This window comes from Mobula birostris, chromosome 13, assembly GCF_030028105.1.
Source record: "Mobula birostris isolate sMobBir1 chromosome 13, sMobBir1.hap1, whole genome shotgun sequence".
Taxonomy (NCBI): Eukaryota; Metazoa; Chordata; class Chondrichthyes; order Myliobatiformes; family Myliobatidae; genus Mobula; species Mobula birostris.
In genome coordinates this window covers 17771041-17798875 of record NC_092382.1, presented here as the reverse complement: position 1 = coordinate 17798875, position 27835 = coordinate 17771041, and the positions used below count along the sequence as shown (strand labels likewise).

The window sequence follows — 27835 nt, the reverse complement described above, 5'->3', positions numbered from 1 at the left end:
CAAAGGTTGGTGGTGTTGTAGATAGTGTAGAGGATTGTCAAAGATTGCAGAGAGACATTGATAGGATGCAGAAGTGGGCTGAGAATTGCAAGATGGAGTTCAACCCGGAGAAATCTGAGGTGGTACACTTTGGAAGGACAAACTCCAAGGTAGAGTACAAAGTAAATGGCAGGATACTTGGTAGTAAGGAGGAGCAGAGGGATCTGGGGGTACATGTCCACAGATCCCTGAAAGCTGCCTCACAGGTAGATAGGGTAGTTAAGAAAGCTTATGGGATGCTAGCTTTCATAAGTCGAGGGATAGAGTTTAAGAGTCGCGATGTAATGATGCAGCTCTATAAAACACTGGTTAGGCCACACTTGGAGTACTGTGTCCAATTCTGGTCGCCTCACTTTGGGAAGGATTTGGAAGCATTGGAAAGGGTACGGAGGAGATTTACCTGGATGCTGCCTAGCTTAGGGAGAATGGATTATGATCAGAGATTAAGGGAGCTAAGGCTTTACTCTTTGGAGAGAAGGAGGATGAGAGGAGACATGATAGAGGTGTAGAAGATATTAAGAGGAATAGATAGAGTGGATAGCCAGTGCCTCTTCCCCAGGGCACCACTGCTCAATACAAGAGGACATGGCTTTAAGGTAAGGGGTGGGAAGTTCAAGGGGATATTAGAGGAAGGCTTTTTACTCAGAGTGGTTGGTGCGTGGAATGCACTGCCTGAGTCAGTGGTGGAGACAGATACACTAGTGAAGTTTAAGAGACTACTAGACAGGTATATGGAGGAATTTAAGGTGGGGTGTTCGATGGGAGGCAGAGTTTGAGGGTCAGCACAACATTGTGGGCCGAAGGGCCTGTACTGTGCTGTACTATTCTATGTTCTATGTTTCATGTTCATTGCTGATCCAATTTTCCTCACACTCCAAATCCCTTGCCTTCTTACCACATCGGTTCATGCCCTGACCCATCAAGAATCTACCAACCTCTGTCTTAAATATACATAAAGATTTGGCTTCCACGGTTGCCTGTGATAAGAAAGAAAAAAGATCCACAGATTCACCATCCTCTGACTGAAGAAATTCCTCATCTCTCCGTTCTAAAACGGCGCCCCTCTATTCTGAAGCTATGTCATTTGGTCATAGACTATCCCACCTGTCCACATCCATTCTATCAAGGCTAATCACCATTCGATAGGTTTATTTTATTCCCACGCTTTGCCCCCTGCCAATCAACCTCTGCTTTATCCATGTCCGAATCTTTCTTGTAATACCATGATCTCGTAGCTTGTTAAGCAGCTTTATGCGTGGCAGCGTAACAAAGGCATTCTGAAAATACAAATACACAGCATCACCCGATTCTCCTTTGTCTATCATGCTTGTTATTTCTTCAAAGAACTCTATCAGCTTTGTCAGGCAAGGTTTTCCCTTGAGGAAATTTTGTCCACTACGGCCTATTTTTTGACGCGTCTGCAAGTACCCTGAGACCACATCCTTAATAATCGACTCCAATATCTTCCAAACTATTGAGGTCAGACAAACAGGCATATGGGTTCTCTTCTGCCCCATTTCTTTCTCGAAGAGGGAAGTGACATTTTCAATATTGCAGTCTTTCGGAACCCTTACAGAAGCTAGTGATTCTTGAAAGAACTTTATTAATGTCTCACGATCTCTTCTGGCACCGCTTTTAGAATGGGGTACACGCCATCTAGTCCTGATGACATATTTAACTTCAGACCTTTCCGTTTCCCAGGCACCCTCTCTCTAATTATGGTAACTTCATACACTTCATGCCCCCTGACACCTGGAACTTCCAATACACCGCTAGTGTCTTCCTCTATGAAGGCTGGTGTAGAGTACTTATTCAGTTCTTCCGCCTTTCCTTATCCGCCTTTACTACCTCTCCAGTATCATTTTCCAGCTGGATCTGAAGATAAGTTAGTAACATCTTTAATATTATTGGCTCGTTTACTTTAGTATTCCACCTTTATCTTCTTAACAACTCTTGCTACCTTCTTTTTATCTTTACAAATGAATGAAGGTGACGTTGCAGAAGATTTTAAAATCGTGAGTGAATATAGATAATTCCCCCAAGGTTCAAGATTCGCAATTGTTTGATGTCATTTCAGTAGAAGTGTACAGTAGAAGGAAATAATTTTTACTCTGGACCAGATTTAGGACAGAAGAAAAGCAATAAGATAAAGACTAGAATAATAAAGAAAACATAATTCATCCAAGAGCGTATATACATTGATTGTACGTATGTGTCAAAACCTGTGTGGTATCCTAGGACCTGCTCTCATGGGGTACATCTTCCCCATGTCTCACACAGAATGGTGTAATCAGAGATTTCCCGAAAACCAAACCCATCTTTCCGAAAACTTTGCTTCATTGCGGAAGGAGGGACGTCCAGTGCCATCTGTAGAAGCAATAATTTCGAGCGAACCCCAAACATTGCAAGTTCCATATTTCTGGACTCCCCATCGCAGGATTATAACCCATTGCTTAGCATTCCAAGGAATCTTTGCTGGCGATAATGTGCTGCAGTGCCTCAGCTATTCCCAGTTCAGAAACTAACACTCCTGAACCAACCCATGACAGAACTCGAACTTTAGGAACCCTTGTCTGGACGGGGATCGGGGTTGAACTCCGGGCCTAGGCTTACAAAGTGGACTGGGATAAATTTCAAATCGCTCCACAGGAAAATTCAGCTTATTTCCTGATTATTTTATTGTTGAGTGGGAACTAGACCAGGTCAGTTAGCCGCCACATTGCCCGTAGTGGAACAGGAACATGTTTTAACATTAAGTCGTAAATTTAGCCCTGGAAACTCAGTAGAACAGACTTGTCTTTTCTTTTCATGCACAAGTATTGACAGTTTGGAAGAGGTTTGTGATATCCTAAAACGGTTTGCATAAATACGATCATTAGTCTTCTCTGCATTCCAACACAGCATCATATATTCTACACTGGATCCTGGGCCACTGTCTCTCCGCTAAGAGGCAGTGACTAGAGAGAGATTAAAATCTTTAGCTCTCCTTGGAGCTCTGGTGAGCTGTTACTCTTGTGCCTGAGGAAGATGCCCACCAGAAGTAAACGAAAAAGCAAGTAACAGTTTCAACCTCACATGTGCTGAGTTTCATCATGACCACAATGAATTCCGATCAGTCAGCCATTTTCTAATGGTGAAACTAAAATACCAGTTGTTGTTTTAATCCTGTCACGACATGTAGTTCCAGCTGTACAGAACTTTCAACATTGCTGAAGCTGGTCTAAAATAAAACATGTCGTTGAATTCGATCAGTCTGCTTCAAACGTCAGTTATATGCTATTTACAAAATGCATTACACAATACATTGTGGTGATATTCATGCTGAGTTAATCGATTAAATATTCTATCAAATTTCTGTACCTTCGAAGAATGTAAAACTACAGTTGAGAATACAAGCAAGTTTCGGACCATGCTGTCTGATAGAATGATGGAGAAGGAGGTTGATAGATACAACTGAATGGTTTGTGAGGTTTTGCTCTCAGTTCCTAGACTCCCCTCCTGTTGAAAGCTTCTTCTTCCGTCCAACTTACTGAGACTTCAGTATTTGCTACGTTTCAAGGAGTTTCGTACTCCCAGCGCCCTCATTCAGGCCCAGAGACAGCGAATGTTCAACACACATAAAGCTTCTCATTCCAGAAATCATTCTTGAAAACTTTGTAAACAATTACTGTAATGAACACATGTCCACAAAGAACAAACAGTTTGGTGGCAGTATAACTAATTGAGAAAACCTTTTACTTCCTTACTGCCCCATTAACTGGACAAACGATCTTCTGAAGATCAGCGTGCTCATCTATGCATGGAGCCAAAAGAAACTGCGGAGATCTTCAATGAGTTCTCTGTGGTTGCGTGTACTTGGGAGACAGATATAGAAATGATGAAACTTTCGTCAAGTCATGGATTGTATACAGTTTACAGAACAAGTGCTTGCTCTCTTGAGGTGAATTTGGATGGATAAATCTCCAGGGACTGACAACGTATTGCCTGGAAGCATTTGGGACACAAGTGTTGAAACTGCTCGAATGCCCATAGCTACAAGTGATGTGCCAGACGATGAGAGGATAGCGAATTTTGTTCATTTGTGTTGAAGATATTCGGATAATAAGAAGAGATGTTGTCAGGACGTGAGGGTGAGGTCAGGCATTAGGTAATTTACTGGAAGGTATGAAAAGGAATGGGATATATAAATATTTCGACAGAAAGGGCCTGCCGAGGGATAGTCAACCTCGCAGGTCCTATCTAATCTAATTATGGAAATTATTGAGGAGATTATCAAGATGCTTGATGAAATGTATGTGGCGGTATAACCTACATTGACATTAACAGGACGTTTGACAAAGTTCTGCATGGGAGGCTGTCCAAAACGGTAAGGTTCGTAGAATTTAGGATGATCAAGGGGAGAAGCCAGAGAATGCTTGTCTCTCTGAATAGAGGCAGGTGACCCGCGAGGTGCTGCAGAGAAAAGGACTGGTTCCTTGGTGTTGATATTAAGGATTTAGATGATAGATGAAAATGTGGCAAATTTGACCAGCAAAGCTGTGGATTATACAGAGATGGGGATGTAGTAGAGAGCGAGAAATCCCATTGAAGTTGCTCAGTGCTCTAGACCAGCTGAGAGGTTGGGTTAAAAACTAGCAGGGTGCATTTAATGCAGATAACAGTGGGCTATTGCAATTTGGCAGAGGAAACTGTATATGACTTAGGCAGTGAATGAGAAGAGTCTGAGCTGTGTGCAAAATAAATTGAGATGAGAATACAGATCCATAATCCCTTGAAAGTGCAGCCAGAGATCAGGGGTCGTAAAGGGAAATTTCGGCATATTGGCCTTAATAAATCAGGGCATGATCAGAAGAATCAAGATGTTAATGCTAAAGTTGGAAAAGACACTGTGAATCCAAATGATTTCTGATCAGCTACTTGAGGGAAAGATCTCAATAATCGCGAAAGAATTCAGGGGAAATTACACGGATGTTGCTGGTATTTAAGTAAATGATGACAGGAGTAGTTTGAACAGGTTAGAACTTCATTAACTGCAGCATAGGAAAATAAGCGGAGATCCCAGCTGGGTTTCCCAAAACATTAAATGTCATTCACATCTACCATTAACGGAGGGACCATGGAACCATATCCCAATAGAAGTGGTAGGTGTAGGTTCAATTGCAGTATTTAAGAGCAGTTACTTATAAGTACATGGATGAAAGAGTTATGGAAGATTATGCAATGCGGTCAGGGAGACGGACTTGACGGGCTGAAAGACCTGTTTCTGCGCTGTCGGAGAATAAATCTAAATTGAGCGTTCTGCGCGCTTCCACTTCCCAGAGAATTAAATCATTTCAGGGTAATGTCTTAAGAAGCTACAAATGCAAGAAAACCTTATCATTTAAAGAACCGCAAATAAGCGAAAAAAGCCGAAAAGGGAAATAACAAACGCAACATCACATGCTGCGAGTTTCATTCTGACAAGGATTAGCACTGCAGTCAACTTATAACTGTGAAACAAAAATTGTAATGTCTGCTCTTACCCTGCCTCGAGCTGCATTTAACTAGCCCCCTGGGAGTTCCAGACAAAAAGGAAAAAAAAGAAAAAAAAAGATTGCTAGAAGACTCTGTGAGGTAAAAGGAGCAAGAAAATACTTCACAATGAAAGAAATGTTAGAGGAAGTATTACAGTTATATCAGAGAGGTGATAAGATACAGACTGGACAGAGATTGAACAAGATGGTTGACATATATCATTGAGGTAGTGGAATACAGACTGGACAGAGATTGAACAAGATGGTTGATATATATCATTGAGGTGGTGGGATACAGGATGGACAGAGATTCAACAAGATGGTTGATATATATCATTGAGGTGATGGGATACAGACTGGACAGAGATTGAACAAGATGGTTGATATATATCATTGAGGTAGTGGGATACAGGATGGACAGAGATTGAACAAGATGGTTGATATATATCATTGAGGTAGTGGGATACAGACTGGACAGTGATTGAACAAGATGGTTGATATATATCATTGAGGTAGTGGGATACAGGATGGACAGAGATTGAACAAGATGGGTGATATATATCATTGAGGTGGTGGGATACAGGATGGACAGAGATTGAACAAGATGGTTGATATATATCATTGAGGTAGTGGGATACAGACTGGACAGAGATTGAACAAGATGGTTGATATATATCATTGAGGTAGTGGGATACAGACTGGACAGAGATTGAACAAGATGGTTGATATATATCATTGAGGTAGTGGGATACAGGATGGACAGAGATTGAACAAGATGGTTGATATACATCATTGAGGTAGTGGGATATTGACTGGACAGTGATTGAACAAGATGGTTGATATATATCATTGAGGTAGTGGGATACAGGATGGACAGAGATTGAACAAGATGGGTGATATATATCATTGAGGTGGTGGGATACAGGATGGACAGAGATTGAACAAGATGGTTGATATATATCATTGAGGTAGTGGCATACAGACTGGACAGTGATTGAACAAGATGGTTGATATATATCATTGAGGTAGTGGCATACAGACTGGACAGTGATTGAACAAGATGGGTGATATATATCATTGAGGTAGTGGGATACAGGATGGACAGAGATTGAACAAGATGGTTGATATATATCATTGAGGTAGTGGGATACAGACTGGACAGTGATTGAACAAGATGGTTGATATATATCATTGAGGTAGTGGGATACAAGATGGACAGAGATTGAACAAGATGGTTGATATATATCGTTGAGGTAGTGGGATACAGGCTGGACAGAGATTGAACAAGATGGTTGATATATATCATTGAGGTAGTGGGATACAGGATGGACAGAGATTGAACAAGATGGTTGACATATATCATTGAGGTGGTGGGATACAGATGGGACAGGGGTTGAACAAGATGTTTGATATATATCATTGAGGTGATGGGATACAGACTGTACAAGTTGATCAAGATGTTTGATATATATCATTGAGGTGATGGGATAGTGACTGGACGAAGATTGAACAAGATGGTTGGTATTAGGGTGGAGGGATAGTGGCTGGACAGAAGTTGAACAAGTTGGGAGTGAATGAGGAGATGGAACCAAGGGGTGAAGGGATGAATGACAATCACTGATATTCCTCCAGCAATACACAGATACTGAATTAGTAGTTCATAGTAATACATGAAAGATCCTAAAATTACAAAGATAGAACAAATAATATTAATTTTGGCATATGACCTTTGTACCTCTCCAAATTTCATCAACATACCATAACAGTATCCCATCAATTACTTCACGTCTTCCTCTGGCTACTGCTCCGTCCATGGCTGCAAGGAACTGCAGAGAACTGTAGACGGAGCTGAGCACATCACAGAAGCAAACCTCCCCTGCATTCACTCTGTCTATACTTCCCGCTGATTCAGCAAAGCAGCCAGCAAAACCTCAGAACCCTGGAGAATCTGGCTTCTTATGGGTAGGTTTAACAAGGTAGATAGGGATTGCCAATCTTTTTAATCCATAGTTCCCATCCATTAACCGAGGGGTCCTTGGTCGTCAGGTTGCGAACCCTTGATAGATGCGTACACAGTTATGATGGCTATATAAGGTGAATGCATATAAGTATTTGAAACTTAGTTCTCGTAAGCTCATGAATTTAGGGTGACAAGTAAAATATTTAAGGGGAATGACAGCGGGAACTACTTCACTCAGAGGGAGGTGCGAATGTGGAACCAGCTCCCAGTGGATCTGGTAGATGCTGGTGCATTTGCAGCATTTAAGAGAAGTTTGCGTGGGTACACTAATGAGAGAAGTATTGAGGGCTATGACTTGGGTGCAATTGGACGGGTTCATGCAGAAATTTTAACGGACTAAATGGCCTGAGAGACCTGTTTCTGTAACACTCACAACACGCTGGAGGAACTCAGCAGGTCAGGCAGCATCCTTGGAACCGATCAGACAACATTTCGGGCCGGAACGCTTCGTCAGTCCTGACGAAGCGTTCAGGCCCGAAATGTCGATTGATCGGTTCCACGGATGCTGCCCGACCTGTGAGTTCCTCCAGCGTGTTGTGAGTGTTGCTTTGACCCCAGCATCTGCAGATTACTTTGTCTTTAGACCTGTTTCTGTGCTCTAGGGTAATAAATCTTAAATGAGCATTCCACGTAAGGCCATTTCCCAGAAAACTTAATTCATTCCAAGGTAATGTTTTAAAAAGTTACAAATGCAAGAGACATTTTAAAGATAATGAACCGAAAATAAACGACAAAGGAAATAACAAACAACACCATATTCTGTGAGTTTCACTGTGGCAAATATAAAGTCTGCATACATTTTGTAGCAGTGAAACTAAAAATTGTATATGTTGCTTTTACCATGTAAGATCTTAGCTATAGAAGCAGATCTAGGCCATTTGGATCATCGAGTCTGCTCCGCCATTTCCTCTTGTCGGATCCATTTTCCTTCGTCCCCAATCTTCTGCCTTCTTCATTTGAGCCCTGATAAATCATTAATTCATTGACATCTCCCTTAAATATACATAAAAACGGCCTCCGCAGCAGCCTGCGCAAAGAATTCCACGGACTCACCACTCTCTGAATAATGAGATTCCGCCTTATCTCCGTTCTAACACGACACCTCTCTATTCTGAAGGGTACGAGGGTATTTGCGTCCTGGACGATTGTCTCCCGGTCATTAGCGTCCCTGGACATTTGCGTCCGTTTTGTTTTTGTTTTGCGTCCCGGTCGTTTGAGTCCAACTATATGTAACTATTACCGGGTAACAAACCTCGTGTTCTATATGCTAAGCCTCTTATCTCAGCTCAAAAAGCAACTGTCTAATCAATTAGGGTAATTGCAGGCAAATGAGGGGTGCCTAGTTTGCGACTGAGCTACTTATAAACAAACCCCCATATATTTCCTATTACAATTTGGCTTTAAATTTACTTTTTTTTTAGAAACTAAGCTATGTCACAGTTTTGAAATCAAGCAAAGGTGGAAATATACTTGTTGATGACGGAAATTGTATCTATCACTATCATAAGAAAAATACTGCGGGCACGAAAATTTACCAGAGATGTGTGGTCTAATCGTGCAAAACAAGAGTCCATACTGAGAGCAATGTAATAATAGAAGTACTGCATCCATGTCAAAGATGGTACATTCAGTATTCCCCGTGTTTTTGCTCTTCTACCCAATAAGACTAAAGAAACTATTCACTCGTTCGTTTGTTGCAGACTCGCCCTCAACTTAATTCCAAATTAGTGCTGACGGAATTTGAACTAGGAGCAAGAAAGTGTATAGCAGAAACATATCCTAATGGAAAAATAAGCTCGTGTATTTTCCACTTGTCAAAATCTAACTTTAAGAAAATATGCGATCTCGGTTTACGAAAATGGTATAACGAAGATCAAGAATTCAATTTAAAAAGTAAATGCTTCTCTGCATTAGCTTTCCTTCCAGTAAATGATGTGGTAGCAGGCTTTTTGGATCTCAGTACAGAGCACGAGTTACCTCCCGAATTCATCGCATATTTTGAAGTTACATACATTGGCCAAGCAAGAGGTAGAGGTGGGCACAGGATTGCCGCAACCTTTTCCATTGCATCTTGGAATGTTCATGATCGAACAATGAACACTTTGCCTAGATCTAACAATAGTTTAGAGGGGTGGCATAATGCTATCCAAAATTCAATTACTTGCTAGCACCCCTCTGTTTGGAAATTAATTGATGCGTTGAACAAAGAGGAAGCTATGGCCACAAAGAAGAAAATTGACTACCAAATAGGGATTATTGCCCAGCAAAAAAATAAGAATATCAATAAGCGCCCTCAATTGTTAATTGCACGTTACAATCCTGAGGACAATAAACTTTCTTACGAGGGGTTGTCCACAACATGCATACTTTTTTAAGTTTGAACTTATAAATTAAAATTTTTAATCAATAAAATGCATGCTATAATCCCCTTTTTAATTAATACAACTGCTTTTGATTAAAAAATACATGGATATGTAAAGTTATATCTTTTTTGAAATATACATATATTGGAAAACAAATCTGATATGAGATATACATATATTGGAACACAAATATAATATGAGATATACATATATTGGGACACAAATGTCCAGGGACGCCAATGACCGGGACACTGCAATTGTCCTGTCACCATTCTAAAGTTGTGATGTCTAAGAGGAAGCGTCCTCTCCACGTCCATTCTATCAACGCTTTTCATCGTTCGATCTGTTTTATTAGGTCACCCCCAGTCTTCTGAATTCCAGTGAATTATTGACCCAAAATCAATAATATTTGGCAAGCCACTGAATCATGGAATAATATTCGTGACCCTCCGCTGAAATATCTCCAGTCTCAGAACGTCCAATCTAAGATAAGAGGCCCAGAACTGTGCAAATTACTCCAAATGAGGCCTCACCAGTGCTTTATGAAGTCTCAATATTACATTTTTGCTTTTATATTTTAGTCGGACCATGCCTTTCCCGACACTCTATTCCATCTGTCGCATCATTACACATTCTTTTAGTCTGTCTAAGTCTTTCTGTAGCTTTCCTACCTCCTCAAAATTACCTACCCCTGCACCTATCTTCATATATTCTGCAAACATTGCAACAACTATCAATTCCATCATCGAAATCATTGACATATAAGCTAAAAGGGATCAGTCCCATCTCAGATACTTGCGAAACGCAACTTGTCACTGGCAACCAAACAGTAAAGGCTCGCTCTATTCCCACTCCTTGTCTCCTGCTTATCAACTACTGCTCTATCCATGCTAGAATCTTTCCTGTCATACCTGGGCTCGTAGTTTGTAACTCTTACCTTGCCAGGTGCTGCATTCAATTAAACCTCTGGTAGTTCTAGCTAACAAAAACAGATTCCTGGAAAGCTCAATGAGATACAAGGTGCAAGATAATACTTCACAATGAAGACAAAGTTTAGCGGAAACTTTGCTGATATCCTGCACATCATTGAGCTGGGTACACACGGGCTGGAGAGAGGTTGCACGAGATCTGAGTGAATGAGGAGATGGAACCATGCGGCTGAGGGATCAAGACAGTCACTGGTGGTCATTCAGTAATACACGGGTACTGAATAATAGTTCGTAATACGATATAAAAACATCCTAAATGACAGAATTTTATCAAACAACAATAACTTTGGCTTATGCCCTTTGCCCCTCACCAACCTTATCAACGCCCCATAGGAAGTGTCCCATCGGGATACATAACGACTTCATATGGCTACTGCTCTACACTTGACTGCAAGGAACTGTAGAAAGCTGTGGGCACAGCTGAGGACATGGCAGAAGCCAGACTCCCCTCCCTGGACTGTGCGTGCACTTCCCTTGGCATCAATAAAGCAGGCAGCATTATCTGAGATCCTTATAACCATGGACATTCCTGCCTTTCACCCAGGTTAAAGATTTTAAAATATGGAAAACACACCCACCACATCTCAATGACGGCATCCAGGTTGCTATTAGAAGCAAAATGAATCGGTCTCACTATGACAAGGTGGACTCCTCTCTTCAGAGTATAACTCGATGTGACCTTGCACCGTATGTCGACCTACACTGTACTTTCTCTGCAAGAATAATGCTTTGTGATACGCTATTATTGTTTTACCTTATATCACCTTAATGAACTGTTGTAATGTGTTGCTCTGTGCGAATGCTATTTAAGACAACATTGTGACTGTATCTCCGTACATGACAATGATTAACCGATTCTGAAGTGAGGCTTAACTGAAGTTTTAAAATTTTTGAGAAGCCCAGAAACATGGAAAAGGCTTATTTCTCACGTTATTTGGGTTATAGATATTGGCTGTGATTCGGCAGCTCGTAACGGTGGAAGGGATTCAATAAAAATGAGAGCCGGTGGCAACCCACAACGAAAGGACGCGACAGATCTCGACCTCACTGTCTTGTCTGAACGGGGGAAGGATGAAACATATACGTGGAACAGTGTCCCGAAGATGCAATTACTCTGCTTAAGCAATACTGACTGCAAAAACACAACAGGCCGAAGGGTCGCTTAATATACCCCGTAATTAAATAAAACAGTTAACGACCCCAGGCATCGATCCGGGTGAATTTGGATCCGATATGGAGCAGAGTGATGGAGGTAAACTTCTCCAGGTACAACTTAACGGATGGGTTTAGTCCCGGCATCACCACCTCATTCTGCTGCTAGGACCAGAGAAATAGGGGTTGAGCGACGGCTCACTTCATGCGGGTCGGTGTGAAGGTCCAACAACCCGGGCCGATCCCGGTAAGTTCTGTCCAGCAAGCCTGGAGAAGCCACCAGTTCCGAGAAGTAAACGGGACATACTACCCAACATCAGGTGTCCACGCTCGGGACCAGCCTCAATACTCACCGATGAGGATTGATGTCTTCACGCCCGGATTCCCGAGCCTGGGTATGGTGGTCCTCTCCCAATCCGGACCTGCAGACGATCCGCCGTCGCCGACCCGCTTCCACACAGAACTGAAGAAAAGCCAGGACTGTAATTTATACGTCACCAGAGGTGGGGGCGGGGCCTCGGAAACAAACCCGCAGATTTTGCACATCTGCGGTAAAATGGGAGCGGGAAAAGGGAGCACGTGATATATGAAATTCTGCAAGATTTTGCAATTTTCGCCCGTCAGCTTGATTCTGCCAATAAACAGTTCAGAAGCACATGTGAATATATCAACAGTTTTTTGTAGCTATGTTTAGATACACAGACATGACAGATTGTACAGCAGTCGACTGAGCACACGTTCTTCTGGTATGTTTGGGTTAAGTCTCAGCGAGGAAGAAGAATTTAAGTCTCGGCGAGGAAGTAGTTTGCACTGATCTGCATTGACTGTGTTCCCCCGCTAAGGAAACTAAGGATCTAGTTGCAGAGAGAGATGCAGAGCCCAAGTCTGAAGCTTGGTGATTAGTACTGAGCGGATGATGGTGTTAAAAGCAATTTCTATCAATAACAGCAATTTCGGATTTTTTTTTTGTTCATGTGAAGTTATTTCGTTACTCCCAAGTAGAATAGAGAGGTAGTGAAGGTGTACCGCTGAGATTCTAATACCTCTCCAGAAATACTAAAATGCGAATCATCGGGACGGGGTGATTTTTAAATTCCTGCAACCATTCGATATTTCCAACAATTATTCTATTTGTTCCTGTCTCCACTGCTCAGATTACTTATCAGCTTTTTTGCTTCTCTGTGCCTGCTGATTTTGTCTTCCTCAAATCTGTCTCTCCTTAACCATTCATGTTCCCATGTAACAAACCCACAGAAAACAGGACAGCGGAGAGCGTGCAACAGGGAGGAGATGCGGAAGTGCGCACAGAAAATGCGCAGACACCTTTGTGACACCAGGGCCACGCGGAGCACGTGACAAGGTACACACACCAGAACAGATTACACGTGGACCCTACAGGTCAATAACTGCGACGCCTCCATTTCTGGTAGGCTGAATGCACGTTTCAATGCACGATTTGACGAGTTGAATGATGTGCCATTGAAGAAAAGCCTTCTTTTGTCCAGAGGAACAGGGGCCCTGTTTGGCCAGAGCCGAGGTGAGGAGAACGCTACCGAAGGAAACACCAAGCAAATCCGCAGAGTCGGGCAATTTACCCAGTCAGTGGCCAATGGACCATGTAGCCCAGGTAAGGACAACTTTTATATCTCTCTGAAAGAGTTCACTGTCTCTTCAAGCTTCAAGGCAGCCGCCATGATTCCGGTGCCCAGGAGAACAACGATAACTGGGCTAAATTATAACGCCCAGTGGTTGTGAATTCAACGCAAATTCTGTGCTTTGAGAGGATGGTAATGGGTCGTATAAAATAATGCGCGGTTACATGGGATCATTTCCAGTTCGCCTTCCGCTCAAACGGTTCCATTGATGCTGTCATGATCTTGCCCTTCTACCCGACTTGTCCCACCGAGAAGACGATGCCTCGTACGCCAGGGTGTTGTTCACATGTCTCAGCTCGGCGTTAACACGATCATCCCTCAAATGCTGGTGGGTGAACTACCCTCGCTGAGATTCAACACTCCTGTCTGTAACTGGATCTTAAACTCCTTGACGGGAAGCCCCACACAGTCCGTGTTGGCAGAAACATCACAAGCTCCATTAAGCAGAGAACTGATCACCCCTCACCAACCCAGCCCAGGGTTTGTACTTAGTCCGCCGCTATCCAATTTGCTGTCTGACGTCTGCGCTGCCAGATTCTGCTCAAACAACATCATTAAGTTCGCTGATGATATTACAGTGGTTGGTATCATCAGCAACAATGACGAAATATTTCCAAGAAGCAATGAGCGTGTTAACGTGCACCGGGCTCAGTGAGTTTGTGCAGCCGAGAAGCCATTTCCAACGTGTGGGATAAATTGGGCAAATTACTCAGCGTCCTGAATCTTCCACAGATTCCACGTCATACAGATCAGAACACTGAAGCTCATCCTTATCTGAACCTGGTGAGGACCAAAGGTGGAAAACTTACCCCGTAAGGTCCGACAGGTATTCGCACCAGAGGTGCTGCTCCTCCCTGAAACCCCGTACACCCCGGTAATGTCGCGCATTACCTGCAGTTATGGGCAGAGAGATGGCAGATATATTTAAATCAGGTCAGGGATGAAATATTGTACCTTGGTAGTTCTAATATTAACCAAAGGCCTGCAGTAAACAGTTGTATCCTGAGGAATAATGATGAACAGGGGCATATTGTGGAGCAAATGTATAGCTCTCTGAGATGACAATCCATGTAAATGGGGAGCCAAACAAATCATAAGAGATATCGCTGGTTAGATGTCGAGTTTTTGACCATAAAGAGCGGGCTGCAGTTGCAGATGGACATGGGGGCCCTGACGAGGGAACAGAAAAGTTTCATCGATATGCTGTCCGAGGGGTTTGCTGTAGTTTGTTAGCTCTGTCAAGCCTTTCGAGGGCTTACTTTACAGATTGTGTCAAGGTGGAATTTCGCTGGTCTAGTGCTATCACTTTCTCAGTGAGGGTGGCCAGTTGGTGCCCTGCTGCTGGTACCTGTCATAACTGATTTTCGATAGCAAGTCCAATAAAGCCGTATAGTTTCTCGTCTCCAGAACCGAAAATCCTATATTATTTAACACAGTGGTTACTATACCCGGATAGAGCTATTACTGCACTTTAACTCATGGGAAGGCAACTTACGGGCAATATGTTGGCCGGTTCTCCAAATCCATGACTGCTGTCCATCCACTCCACTACACTAAGTTTTGTTTTCATCCACTCAATACAATGAACTTACACTTGGGTACAGTTCAGTTTCATCGCTTCAAAATTGTTTTTTTGCTGCTTGCTGCTAAAGGATCGAATACATATCAGTGACTTTTGTAACAATCATTATTGGAATTGAGGGAACGTAATGCAAGTATAATAAATCCGCGGGGGGGGGGAGGGGGTCACCAGCAATGGAAAAAATAGCTTGGTTAAATTTCACCGCTACATTCTCAGCAGATTTTTCTCAAAATGCCGATGACTAAAATACTCTGAGATACTGAGCATTTTGCTTCAGTATTCGCCAGTGAAAAGGACCTTGTCAATTGTGGGGATGACCTACAGCGGACTGAAACGCATGAGTGTATGGACTTTAAGAAAGAGCATGTGCTGGATCTCTTAGACAATAGACAATAGATGCAGAAGTAGACCATTCGGCCCTTTGAGCCTTCACCGCCACTCTGGGATCATGGCTGATCATCTACTATCAATACCCGGTTCCTGCCTTGTCCCCATAACCCTTGATTCCCCTATCCATAAGATACCTATCTAGCTCCTTCTTGAAAGCATCCAGAGAATTGGCGTCCACTGCCTTCTGAGGCAGCGCGTTCTACACCTCCACAACTCTCTGGGAGAAGAAGTTCCTCCTCAACTCTGTCCTAAATGATCTACCCCTTATTCTTAAACCATGCCCTCTGGTACTGGACTCTCCCAGCATCTGGAACATATTTCGTGCCCCTATCTTGTACAATCCCTTAATAATCTTATATGTCTCAATCAGATCCCCCCTCAATCTCCTTAATTCCAGCGTGTACAAGCCCAGTCTCTCTAACCTCTCTGCGTAAGACAGTCCGGGCATCCCAGGAATTAACCTAGTGAACCTACGCTGCACCTGCTCCACAGCCAGGATGTCCTTCCTTAACCCTGTAGACCAAAACTGCACACAATACTCCAGGTGTGGTCTCACCAGGGGCCTGTACAAATGCAAAAGGATTTCCTTCTTCTTGTACTCAATTCCTTTTGCAATAAAGGCCGACATTCCATTAGTCTTCTTCACTGCCTGCTGCACTTGCTCATTCATCTTCAGAGACTGATGAACAAGTACTCCCAGATCTCTTTGTGGTTCTCCTTTACCTAACTCCACACCGTTCAGATAATAATCTACCTTCCTGTTCTTGCTCCCAAAGTGAATAACCTCACACTTATTCACATTAAGTGCCATCGGCTAAGTTTCTGCCCACTCACCCAGCCTATCCAAGTCACCTTGAATTCTCCTAACATCCTCATCACATGTCACACTGCCACCCAGCTTAGTATCATTAACAAACATGCTAATGTTATTCACAATGCCTTCATCTAAATCATTGACGTAAATCGTAAACAGTTCTGGTCCCAATACCGAGCCCTGTGGCACCCCACTAGTCACCACCTGCCATTCCGAGAAACACCCATTCACTGCTACCCTTTGCTTTCTATCTGCCAACCAGTTTTCTATCCATGTCAATATCCTCCCCCCAATGCCTTGAGCTCTGATTTTACCCACCAATCTCCTATGTGGTACCTTATCAAATGCCTTCTGAAAGTCAAGGTAGACCACATCCACTGGATCTCCCGCGTCTATCTTCCTGGTTACATCCTCGAAAAACTCCAATAGATTAGTCAAGCATGATTTGCCCTTGGTAACTCCATGCTGGCTCGGCCCAATCCTATCACTGCTATCAAGATATGCCGCTAATTCATCTTTAATAATGGACTCTAGCATCTTCCCCACTACTGATGTTAGGCTAACAGGGCGATAGTTCTGTTTTCTCCCTCCCTCCTTTCTTAAAAAGTGGGATAACATTAGCCATTCGCCATCCACAGGAACTGATCCTGAATCTAAGGAACATTGGAAAATGATCACCAATGCATCCGCAATTTCCAGAGCCACCTCCTTTAGTACCCTAGGATGCAGACCATCTGGACCAGGAGATTTGTTAGCCTTCAGTCCCATCAGTCTACTCATCACCGTTTCCTTCCTAATGTCAATCTGTTTCAGTTCCTCTGTTACCCTATGTCCTTGGCCCATCCATACATCTGGGATATTGCTTGTGTCTTCCCTAGTGAAGACGGATCCAAAGTACTTATTAAATTTGTCTGCCATTTCTCTGTTTCCCATAACAATTTCTCCCAATTCATTCTTCAAGGGCCCAACATTGTTCTTAACTATCTTCCTTCTCTTCACATACCAAAAAAAACTTTTGCTATCCTCCTTTATATTCCTAGCTAGCTTGCGTTCATACCTCATTTTTTCTCCCCGTATTGCCTTTTTAGTTAAGTTCTGTTGCTCCTTAAAAATTTCCCAATCATCCGTCTTCCCACTCACCTTAGCTCTGTTATACTTTTTTAATGCTATGCTATCTCTGACTTCCTTTGTCAACCACTCTGGCCACTTTCCCCCCTTTGAATCCTTCCTTCTCCGAGGGATGAACTGATTTTGCACCTTGTGCATTACTCCCAACAATACCTGCCATTGCTGTTCCACTGTCTTTTCTGCTAGGATATCCGAACAGTCAACTTTGGCCAGCTCCTCCCTCATGGCTCCATAGTCTCCTTTGTTCAACTGCAATACTGACACTTCTGATCTGCCCTTATCCCTCTCAACTTGCAGATAAAAACATCATATTATGGTCACTACCTCCTAATGGCTCCTTTACTTCAGGATCACTTATCAAATCCTGTTAATTGCACAACACTAAATCCAGAATAGCCTTATCCCTGGTCGGCTCTCGTACAAGCTGCTCCAAAGTGCACCCCGTAGGCACTCCACAAACTCCCTACCCTGGGGTCCAGTACCAACCTGATTTTGAGAGGTATTAAGTTAGATAAGTCACCGGGACTGAAGGAGACATACCCCATGCTACTGTAGAAATCGAGGGAGGAGATTGCTAAGCCTCTGACAACTCCTGAAACTAGTGTTAAACTTGCTAACCGTGCCACGTACATTCACATACAAATCAGTGGCATGAATAAAGAATTACCGAGGTCTCGACACTGACACGCACATCCCACTCGTCACAGGCCTCCATTCGCTAAATCCATCTTCAGTCATCACCCTCTACTTCCTGTCATTGAGACCGGAGTGAATACACCTCCCAACCCCCCCGTGAATCTCACATGACCTATCCTTCCAGATCAGCTGCCATGTGGGATCTTGTTACAGACTCTTCCAACGTTCAGATGAAGAACATCACTCCCCTATTTCATCTATCCTCATAGTTAGCACTTCAAATTTCAAAAATCTTCAGAATACTTCTCAAATATGATGTCCCACTGGGTGCTGCAGACGGCAATTTCACCATAACCAATGTCCAACCACCAGAGACTTCAGCTTCACTACAGACTGAGGAAATTCCAATCCAGCTGTAGGATTACCAACCTGGACTGAAGCCCGTATACTGCCAGTTCCATATCCTCAGAGTCATCAGCCCAATATTATAACCAATACAAAGCCGCTTTGGTGCCGGCGATCTGCCGTGATGTTCCTCCCATTTCCGATTCAAAAAATGAGATGGAACTGGAACTTAATGACCCTCTGCCAGGGCTGGTGGTCAGGCTGGTTCACCGGTCTGTAGATTGTGACAGGATGCGGATACACTTCACCTTGTTTCCAACCACTAAAGTGAGCACGTTTGATCACAGTGCCATTGCTGTGTGTGATCGTGCCATGATTCCCCTCAATGTAGCGGGAACAAAATGTGAAATTATGTAGTAGAAAATTATGGGAAATCTGTTCATCAGTTTACATCTGTGAAAGAAGAAATGGTGGAAGACCCAATATCTGAACTGGAACTGTTCAAGATGCTGTCGATCTGCAGAGCTTTTCCAGTATTTTCGTCTTCTTACTTCAAGTTCCCGCAACGATAGTTTTATTCCACTTATTCATTTTAATGCACAGATGGTAACTGATCGAAAAAGTATCAGCAAAACGCTAAAATGTAAATGCCATCCCACTCCAATCAGTTTGTTAGTTCTGAGTTCATTCTGACCCTGGTGTAATTCATTCCGTACAGCCAATGCTCACAGCATCCTTTCCTCCCACTGTCATTCTGTTACATTTGCTCCCGAGGCCACTGTCTCTACGCTGAGAGCCGGTGACCACTTGGTGTTAAAATTTGCAACACTCCTTGCAGCTCTGATGGGCTATTACCCTGGAAACGGATGAAATGGCTCGCCAAGTTTAACTGAAAAAAGGAAATAACAACCTCAACATCAGATGCTACGAGTTCCACTTTGACAAAGATTAACACTGCAGCCATTTTGTAACGGTAAAACTAAAAATGTAATGGCTGTTTTTACCCTGCCACGTGCTGTGTTCAATTAAACCTCTGGTAGTCCGAGCTAACAACAACAACAACAACAAAAATCCTGGAAAAGATGCAAAACCAAACTTCACAATGAAGACAAAGTTTAGAAGAGAGATTGCTGAAATATATCATTGTGGCAATGGGATACAGACTGGTCAGTGATTGAACAAGATGGTTGATATATATCATTGTGGCAATGGGATACAGGCTGGACAGTGATTGAACAAGATGGTTCACATATATCATTGAGGTGGTGGGATACAGACTGGACAGAGATTGAACAAGATGGGTGATATATATCATTGAGGTGGTGGGATACAGACTGGACAGTGATTGAACAAGATGGTTGATATACATCATTGAGATAGTGTGATACAGACTGGACAGAGATTGAACAAGATGGTTGATATATATCATTGAGGTGATGGGATACAGACTGGACAGAGATTGAACAAGATGGGTGATATATATCATTGAGGTGATGGGATACAGACTGGACAGAGATTGAACAAGATGGTTGATATACATCATTGAGGTGGTGGGATACAGACTGGACAGAGATTGAACAAGATGGTTGATATATATCATTGAGGTGGTGGGATACAGACTGGACAGAGATTGAACAAGATGGGTGATATATATCATTGAGGTGATGGGATACAGACTGGACAGAGATTGAACAAGATGGTTGATATACATCATTGAGATAGTGTGATACAGACTGGACAGAGATTGAACAAGATGGTTGATATATATCATTGAGGTGATGGGATACAGACTGGACAGAGATTGAACAAGATGGGTGATATATATCATTGAGGTGATGGGATACAGACTGGACAGAGATTGAACAAGATGGGTGATATAGATCATTGAGGTGGTGGGATACAGACTGGACAGAGATTGAACAAGATGGTTGATATACATCATTGAGGTGGTGGGATACAGACTGGACAGAGATTGAACAAGATGGTTGATATATATCATTGAGGTGGTGGGATACAGACTGGACAGAGATTGAACAAGATGGGTGATATATATCATTGAGGTGATGGGATACAGACTGGACAGAGATTGAACAAGATGGTTGATATACATCATTGAGATAGTGTGATACAGACTGGACAGAGATTGAACAAGATGGTTGATATATATCATTGAGGTGATGGGATACAGACTGGACAGAGATTGAACAAGATGGGTGATATATATCATTGAGGTGGTGGGATACAGACTGGACAGTGATTGAACAAGATGGTTGATATAGATCATTGAGGTGGTGGGATACAGACTGGACAGAGATGAAACAAGATGGTTGATATACATCATTGAGGTGGTGGGATACAGACTGGACAGAGGTTGAACAAGATGGTTGATATATGTTATTAAGATGGTGGTATACAGGAGGGACAGAGATTGAACAAAATGGGCAGGGAATGAGCCGATAGAACCGGGTGGGAGAAGGAATCAAGTGCACTCTCTGATGGTCGTCCCGTAATACACAGATACTGAAATAATAGTACACACTACTAGATAACAGATTCCAATATAACAAAGCCAGAACAAACAATAAGAACTTTGGTATATGCCTTTTTCTACTTCACACACTTTATCAATGCTCCGCAGAAAGTATCTCATCCCGGTACTTCACATCTTCACACAGCTACTGCTCTTCCTTTAACTGAATGAAATAGCGGAGAACTGTGGACACAGCTGAGCACATCATAGAAACCAAACTCCCCTCCATGGACTCAGTCTACACTTCCCACTGCCTCAGTAAAGCAGCCAACATAATGAAAGATCACCACAACCTGAACATTCTCACTTCTCACCCTCCCATAGGGGTGAAGATAAAGTAAAACAGAAACATCCCACCGGGCTCAGGGACGGTGTCCATTCGGCTGTGATAAGCGAACTGAATGTTCCCCAGCGGGATGAGATGGAGCTCACAGTCTAAATCGATCTGACCTTGCACCACATATCTACCTGCACTGCACTTTCTCTGTAACCATAAGGATTTGTTCCACTCTGGTATTGCTTTACCTCAATGAACTGCTGTAATGTATTGATCTGTGTGGATAATACCGAAGAAACGATTTTCACACTACCTCTGTACATGTAAAACAAAATAAAGATTCCCCATTTTAATCATGTGGAAATATTAGACAGCCTGGGTTGCTCCTTTGGAACTTCTGGAGGGAGTGTACATAATTGTGAGAAACCCAGATAAATGAACAAGACTTAATTCTCTCATTAACCGAGCCAGATATCGGGAAACACTGTCAGCATTTCGGCAAGTCGTAGTCATGGAAAGAAGATGGAAATAAACTTCCCAGATCCCCGAGGGGACGTGAGAGATCCGGATCTCACTGTCCTGTCTGAACGGGGAAAGATGAAACTACTCATACACGTGAATCAGTGTCCCGAGGGTGCAATTACTCTGTTTAACCCTGGTGTCTGCAAGAACACACCAGGCCGAAAGGCCGATTCCAGTGTGCTGGAAATATGTAAAACAATTAAAGACCCCAGGTATCGATCCAGGTGAAGTTTGGATCCGAGACCGGGCCGGGTGATGGAGATAAAGGTCCCCAGCTACATCTTAATGGATGTGTTCAGTCTCGGCTTCACCACCTCATCCCGCTCCTGGGACCAGAACACCAGAGGCTGAGCGGCGGCTCATCTCAGGCGGTTCGGTGTGACGGTCCCATAACCCAGACCGACCACGACAGGTTGTGTCCAGGAAGCGGGACGAGGCCACCAGTTGGAGGAAATTAACGGGACTCTCTGCCTAACATCAGTACCCCGCCCCCCCCCGCGCCCAGAATCGGCTTGAGTACTCACCGATGGGAAATTGTCGGTCTCGTTCTCCCCTCGGGACCAACCGGCGATCAGCTTCAACAGAGAACGGAGACTGTGAGAGCAGCGGCGGGGCCTCGGAAGCGGATCAGCGCTTGAAATGGGAGCAAGAATCTGTATCACGTGACGGGTGGAAGGTCTCCCATATGAGCCGGTTCCTCTGCTCCTCGGTTCCCAGACGCTGCCCGACCTACCTGCCGCATTTTACATGTTGTTTCATATTTACACCAACTACATTTTTAATTTTTCCACGGTACCTTCGCCGTCCCCATCGCTCGCCACAACCCACCTCGTCTCAGAGTTATGGGTTCGATTCCCATCCCAGTCTGACACACAATTCAGGGCCGAACATGAATTGTGCAGGTTTCATTCAAATAATTTCTATGTGTATAAACATTAATTTCTATTCACATTCCTCCAGGGCCTCACTGGACAGCAACACTGAAACATCAAGTGAGAAACAGCAGGAGGTGGCCATTCAGCCCCTCTAACCATGAACAAGATGACGACTACTCTTCCATCTCAGTCACATCTTTCTGCCTGATCTTCATTTCCTCGATCCTTTCGGTCTGCACACACCTACCGATCTGTTTAATGTGAAGACGATCAAAGAGCTTTTACAGGTATATTAAGAGCAAAAGGATTGTAAGGGATAAAATTGGTCCTGTTGAAGATCAGAGTGGTCGGCTATGTGCGGAGCCAAAGGAAATCTTAAATAGTTTTTTTGCGTCTGTATTTACTAAAGAAACTGGCATGAAGTCTGTGGAATTAAAGGAAACAAGTAGTGAAATCATGGAAACTGTACAGATTGAAAAGGAGGTGGTGCTTGTTGTCTTGAGGAAACTTAAAGTGGATAAATCCCCGGGACCTGACAGAGTGTTCCTTCGGACCTTGAAGGAGACTAGTGTTGAAATTGCGGGGGCCCCGGCAGAAATATTTAAAATGTTGGTGTCTACGGGTGAAGTGCCGGAGGATTGGAGAGTGGCTCATGTTGTTCAGTTGTTTAAAAAAGGATTGAAAAGTAATCCGGGAAATTGTAGGCCGGTGAGTTTAACGTCGGTAGTAGGTAAGTTATTGGAGGGAGTACTAAGAGACAGAATCTGCAAGCATTTGGATAGACAGGGACTTATTAGGGAGAGTCAACATGGCTTTGTGCGTGGTAGGTCATGTTTGACCAATCTATTGGAGTTTTTCGAGGTTACCAGGAGAGGTGATGAAGGGAAGGCAGTGGATATTGTCTACATGGATTTCAGTAAGGCCTTTGACAAGGTCCCGCATGGGAGGGTAGTTAGGAAAATTCAGTCGCTAGGTATACATGGAGAGGTGGTAAATTGGATTAGACATTGGCTCAATGGAAGAAGCCAAAGAGTGGTGGTAGAGAATTGCTTCTCTGAGTGGAGGCCTGTGACTAGTGGTGTGCCACAGGGATCAGTGCTGGGTCCATTCTTATTTGTCATCTATATCAATGATCTGGATGATAATGTGGTAAATTGGATCAGCAAATTTGCTGATGATACAAAGATTGGAGGTGTAGTAGATAGTGAGGAAGGTTTTCAGAGCCTGAACAGGGACTTGGACCATGTGGAAAAATGGGCTGAAAAATGGCAGTTGGAGTTTAATACAGACAAGTGTGAGGTATTGCACGTTGGAAGGACAAATCAAGGTAGAACATACAGGGTTAATGGTAAGGCACTGAGGAGTTCAGTGGAACAGAGGGATCTGGGAATACAGATACAAAATTCCCTAAAAGTGGCGTCACAAGTAGATAGGGTCGTAAAGAGAGCTTTTGGTACATTGGCCTTCATTAAGCAAAGTATCGAGTGTAAAAGCTGGATTGTTATGATGAGGTTGTATAAGGCATTGGTGAAGCCGAATCTGGAGTATTGTGTTCAGTTTTGGTCACCAAATTACAGGAAGGATATAAATACGGTTGAAAGAGTGCAGAGAAGGTTTACAAGGATGTAGTCGGGACTTGAGAAACTCAGTTACAGAGAAAGGTTGAATAGGTTAGGACTTTATTCCCTGGAGCGTAGAAGAATGAGGGGAGATTTGATAGAGGTATATAAAATTATGATGGATATAGATAGAGTGAATGCAAGCAGGCTTTTTCCACTGAGGCAAGGGGAGAAAAAAACCAGAGGACATGGGTTAAGGGTGAGGGGTGAAAGTTTAAAGGGAACATTAGGGGGGGCTTCTTCACACAGAGAGTGGTGGGAGTATGGAATGAGCTGCTAGATGAGGTGGTAATTGCGGGCTCTTTTTTAACATTTAAGAATAAATTGGACAGATACATGGATGGGAGGTGTATGGAGGGATATGGTCCATGTGCAGGTCAGTGGGACTAGGCAGAAAATGGTTAGGCACAGCCAAGAAGGGCCAAAAGGCCTGTTTCTGTGCTGTAGTTTCTATGGTTTCTATGGATCAGTGATCGTCATCGTCCTCCAGGGATCAGTCTGGTGATTTTTCATTGCACTCTCTATAACAAATAGTCTCTAACACCTTTGTTAATCCTCTATGGAATTAATTTTCATCTTCTGCAGCCCCGTGTTGCCCCAACCATTCACCTCCCACCCCCCGTCAATATTTCCACCTTCCCACCTCCCCCCTCACCTGGATCCACCTCTCACTCCCCAGCTCTTGCCCCATCCCCACCCCTCACCTCTTTTCTCGGACTATTTCCCGTCCACTCTCAGTCCAGAGGGAGGGTCTCGGCCTGAAATATTGACGGTCCATTTCCCTCCACAGATGCTGCCCGACCCACTGAGTTCCTCCGGAAGCTTGTTCTTTGGTCTACATAACCTGTATTAGTTTGGGGTGCGGGATTTTAAACCTTATTCCAGGTACAATCTCAACAAAGCCTAAATAATTGTTACGGTAATTACCACATTAAAATGACAAAGCCTGCAAATGCTGGAAATCCAAAGCAACACACACAAAATGCTGAAGGAACTCAGCACATGAGGCAGTATCTATGGAAAAGAGTAAACCGTCCACATTTTGGGCAAACAGTCTTCTTCATTACTGAGGAGGGAGGGGAAAGATATCTGAATAAAAAGGTAGGGGAGGGGAAAGAGGCGAGTGGAAGGTGATAGGTAAAGCCAAGCGATGGACAGGTCAAGGCTGGAGATGAAAGAATCACAGACTTGTCAATAGGAGAAAGGGAAAGAGGGTATCCAGGGAGAAATAATAGTTTGGTGAGGACTAAATTAAAGTTCAGAGTGGGGAATAGAGAAGTTTGTGGGGCGGGGGCTTTGTTTACTGGAAGGAGAACTCAATATTCATATAATCACGTTGTAGAATGAAATACAAAATGTTGCTCATCCACCCTGAGGGCGGACTCATCTTGGCACAAGAGGAGGCCATAATTCGAGACGTCCGAATGGTAATGAGAATTGAAATGTTTGGCCACTGTGAAGTCCCCCTTGTGGCAGATTATACAGAGAGGTTCGACAAAATGGTCTCCCAATTTATGGCGGGTCTCACCAATGTAAACGAAGCCGCATCGGGAGCACATGACACAATAGATGACCCCAGCAGATTCGCAGATGAAGTGTTGCCTCATCTGGAAGGACTGTTTTGGGTTCTGAATGGAGGTAAGGGAGGAGGTGTACGGGTAGGTGTAGTACTTAAGACACTTGAAGCGATAAGTGGGTGGAGGGAGATTAGTGAGGAGGAATGAATGAACAAGGGAATTGTGGAGGGAGTGATCCCTGTTGAAGGAAGAAGGCAGGGTGGGAGCAAGGAAGGTAAAGATATGATTAGTTGTAAGATCTATTTGGAGATGGTGGATGTTGCAGAGGCTGAAAAGGTGGTAATTAAGGACAAGAGGAACTCTATCACTATTACAGTGGTGGGAAGATGGGGTGAGCACGAATGTAAGGAAAACGGAGGAGACATGAGTGAGGACAGCATCAATAGCGGAGGGAGGACAGCCACATCCTGGGAACAGATGCGGCGGAAGCAAAGAAACTGAGAAAGGGAAGAACATTTCACAGGTGATAGGTTGGGAAGAGGAATGGTCGAGATAACCATGGGAATCAGTAAATTTATAAAGAAAGTCCGTTGACAATCTGTCTCCAGAGATGGAGAGAGAGAGAGATCAGGAAAGGGGACAGAAGTGTTAGAGATGGACCAACGTATACCCAATAACTCTTGCAATAATATAATGTACCTTTGACCTTCCTCCTTACCCACTGCATCTCAGTCCCTCACCATTTAAAACAGAGTCAGTGTTTCTGTTTCTCCTACAGACATGGATGATCTCACATTTCCCACATCGGGCTCCAGCTGACCTGTTGTTCCCACTCACTCCTTTTGCCTCCATTACCCTGAAACCTCTCGACAACAGACACAGAACATAGAACTGTACAGCACAGGAACAGACCCTTCTGCCCACAATGTTGTGCTGAACCAATTAAATTAGTAATCAAATGTCCAACTAAACTAATTATTTCTGCCTGCACAATGCCCACAATCCTTCCATTTGCCTCACATTCACGTGACAGTCTAAACACTTCTTACAAATCCCCAATATTGCTGCCTCTACCACCACCGCAGGCAGCACATTCCAGTCACACCACTCTGTGGGGGGAAAAACTACCTCTCACATCCCCTTTGACACCACCTCACCTTAAATGCTAGCTGTCTGGCATTAGATATTTCAATCATGAGAGAAAGTTATTGTCTATCTACACTACCTATGCTTCTCATAATCTTATAAACCTCTATCTAGTCTCAGGCCAACCTGCACCACACGAGAGAAACAACCCAAGTTTTTACGTTCAACTTAAATTCATTTTCCTGCAGCACAGAGTTTGTCCTATCTCTCGTTACAGCTCATGAATTACAAACAACGTCCACCCACCCGACCAGAAACTTCTGCTTTATTGCAGAAGGAAGAACATCCAGCCCCATCTGTAGAGGCACGAACCTGGGCCAAAGACAAAGTCCAGACACTGCCAGATCCATAATCCTGGAGCCCGATCCCAGGATTTTAGTCCAATCACCAACACTCTCAGGACTCTTCCCAGTCGGTAATACGCTGCGGTGTCTTGTCTGTTTCCAGTTCTAAAACTAACACCTCCCTCGTCCCAAACAGAACTGGAACCTGATGATGCTTTAACTGGGCAGGGAACCCGGGCTGTGGGTCACCAGCAGCTGGGAATATATTTTAACTTTTCTCCAGCAGGTAAATTGAGCACATTTGTTCACCATGTTATTGTTGAGCGGGATCTGGAGCAGAGCAATTCGCCGCCACAACTCCCGTAGTGTAACAAGAACAAAATCTTTTAATATAAAATTGAAAATAAATCACTGGAAGCTCACTACAGGTTTTTCTTCT

At 43.5% G+C, this 27835-nt stretch overlaps 1 protein-coding gene across 1 annotated transcript in view; it reads right to left on the bottom strand.

Moving 5' to 3' along the window:
• LOC140208483 (NACHT, LRR and PYD domains-containing protein 3-like) overlaps window positions 1-22652 on the bottom strand; it is a 67641-nt gene extending 44989 nt beyond the window's left edge. The window contains 1 exon segment of the mRNA XM_072277171.1: window positions 22480-22652. The gene's annotated coding sequence lies outside the window, so the exon portion shown is untranslated.
• Between the last annotated feature and the right edge of the window lie 5183 nt (window positions 22653-27835).